This window comes from Priapulus caudatus, unplaced genomic scaffold (genome assembly GCF_000485595.1).
Source record: "Priapulus caudatus unplaced genomic scaffold, Priapulus_caudatus-5.0.1 Scaffold288, whole genome shotgun sequence".
NCBI lineage: Eukaryota > Metazoa > Priapulida > Priapulimorpha > Priapulimorphida > Priapulidae > Priapulus > Priapulus caudatus.
This window is the reverse complement of record NW_014577349.1, coordinates 251,559-254,731: the sequence shown is the minus strand read 5'-3', so window position 1 is coordinate 254,731 and position 3,173 is coordinate 251,559.

The following is a 3,173-nucleotide window of genomic DNA, read 5'->3' as shown; positions in this document are numbered from 1 at the left end:
AATCCGGGTCCCTTACATATTGGGGCGTGCCAATCAACACGCCTCGGACGCCGCCCACGCCCGGGTGGTGACTCACGCGCCTTCAGTACAAGGGTACGCGGCCTGTAAGGAAGAGCCTACAAGCAACACGATGGCGCGCGCCAGCACAACCAAGAGGGACAGTGACAAAGAAGTGGGCTAGCCAACACAGACGACAGGCACACAGCAGGTGGTGCGCGGACAGTGAATGAGTGTGTACAGCAACAACAAGAGAGTGGCGGACAGTTAAGCATAGGGGTACAGCCAGACAGACACAAGAGGGCGGTCCGGTAACAAGAGGTACAGCCAACAACAAGGAGGGGCGGATCAGTAAGTAAGAGTACAGCAACGAGATAGGAAGGCGTGCTCGGTCTCAGTTAATAAGAGGGCACAGCCAACAAACAAGAAGGCGGACAGTAATAAGAGGACAGCCAACAACAAGAAGGCGGACAGTAATAAGAGTACAGCCAACAACAAGAAGGCGGACAGTAATAAGAGTACAGCCAACAACAAGAAGACGTTCGACAACAAGAGGGCGGTCAGTAATAAGCGGACAGCCAACAACAAGAGGGCAATCAGTAACAAGAGGACAGTCGGAAACAAGAGGGCGCACGGTAGGCACAGAGGTGCTAGATGCAAAAAGACAAGAAGAACGTAAAGCATTTAGCGAATTATTAGCAAGTAAAAGACGAATAGCACCAGGAGCAGTGCCTAAGAGGCCAGCGGTGTCGTCCGTACCAAACAGAGTAAAAGCAAATAGCAAACCGACAGCGCTACCTATAAAAGCTACGACAGTAGCAACGACCAGACGAACACCAACAACAGTTGCGCCGTACATCACCTCTACACTGCCGTCGACCCGCCAACCAATAGCGAAAATCTCTACAAATGCAGCGGCGCCCCCTGCTGGAGCTCTCTGTGTAAAGTTTACGTGCGAGCGAGACGGTCGGTTTGCGGATCCGCACGACTGTCAGAAGTACTGGCACTGCATGCACGTCGGCACGCCCTTCCAAATGCAGATCCCCATCGCCTGTCCCGGCGTGACAATATTCTACGAGCTGCTTGGTATCTGCGCCTGGAGCTGGCAGGTGCCCGATGCCTCCAGCCTGTGCAAGCATCAGTGCAGCGACAGCAAGTCCGAGGCGCTGGCCAATCGCGTTAGCGAACTGCTGCTGTTCCCGCCGCTGCCACCAACAGAGCTGCAGTATAGATATTCGAATTTTCACACGAATGGTCAGTAGTGGGTCGGAATCCTGACGACTCGTGTCATCTAGTGAGCCCGCCAAGCTTTGAAATATTCCGCGAACATTGAAGCGTACATGTACATTGTAATTGTACATAAACGTATCCTTCGATAGATAGCTACTGACGAGTGTGATTAACCTACCAGTCGTGTACGCACAAAGTTCGCGAGTATGGTAATATCGTGAGGAAAACGCACGGAAACTCGTTTTAGGGTTGATGCCGTGTTTAGAAAGATATTGTCAATATATTGAGTGTGGATTAAATCAGACTGTAGATAGTTCTTTTTGGGCGTAGATTGCTCAATTTACCTCTGTACATTAGTGCCCTATATAAAGTAAAAATGCATTTAAAGATGTGGCGCAATTTAAACTTATAGTCAGGAGGCTTATGCACATTTATCTCGTGCGTGTGGGCGCTCATGGTCGGGTGCACTTGAGTAACATCAATGCTTTCACCCTTCACTATACTGCGTTTCCTGCCGCTGTTTTCGAATCGTGGATGCAAACATAACGCTGATGATCAACCCGCCTGTCTGCAGGAATGGGCAATAGAGAAATGGGTCGGCGAAGGCGCCGCACCGGAGAAGCTCAACCTAGGAGTCCCTCTCTACGGCCGCTGCGTTATCTTATCTAACCCACAGCGCCACCGCGCGGGAGACGCCACCACAGGGCAATCATGTAGAGCGGGCCCCTACACCAGGCAGAACGGTTTCCTCGCATACTACGAGGTACAGTGTTGTTCGCGTAGGTCTAAACCAACGCCGACGTTCACGTATAGAAGCAATAGAAGTTGTCAGAGAGATCGAGACGTTGAGGCCAACGTGTGATGTCATAGCAATTTGCGATAATCAGGGGTAATTATATGTAACGCTTTGGGATTCTACCCGGGAAATATTAACGATCGTCCAACGTTTCTTTTCGCACGGGATATAAAAATACTAAATCGTTATTTCTTAACATCTAACCTAGCGAGAATGTCCGCACTTGTCGCCGCGTTAAATTAAGCGAAACAACATGAGAAAACATCGCTTGTTCGCAATCGTTGTTTCATCGTTCCGCTCTCATATAATCTGTGGCATTGTCTGGTTTCAGGTATGCAGCAAACTAAAACAGGGATTTCAGACCTACTGGGATCAGCAACACGCAGTGCCATACGCAGTAAAGGGACGGGAGTGGACAACCTATGATGATACGCGCAGTGTTGCCAGCAAGGTAAACGATCATGTAGCTTGAACACCTTGCGGATCTAGACTTCGTATATGTCTGTGAAACAACGGACCTTTACTCTGTTTTCTCGCGTATCATCTCATTCGAGTGACAATCAAGAGAAATGACGAAAGGAGATCATTACTGAAGTCTGAAGATGACATCATTTACTTGAATTTAGAGACGAACACATTCGAATAATTTGTTAACAAATTCTTCGACATCGAAAACGCTCGTAGACGGTGATGTATGTTTACACGTAAACAGAGGATTACGTATCTTTATTCATAATTTCCCAGGTGGAACTTCTCAGAGAGAAGCGGCTCGGAGGAGTTATGGTGTGGGCCTTGGACTACGACGACTTCCGCGTTTCTGAGTGTGGCGAAGGTCGCTATCCGCTACTGCGTGCAATCAACAGCGCCCTCGACGGCCCACGCCGTGGTGACTCACGGCCTTCAGGTACAAGGTACGCGCCTGTAGAAGCTACAGCAACACGAGCGCAGCCAGCAACAACAAGAGGGCAGCTGACAAGAAGGCAGCCAACAACAAGACGACAGCACACAGCAAGTGGGCGGACAGTAATAAGAGGACAGCCAACAACAAGAGGGCGGACACAACAAGTGGGCGAACAGTAATAAGAGGACAGCCAACAACAAGAGGGCGGACAGTAATAAGCGGACAGCCAACAACAAGAGGGCGGTCAGT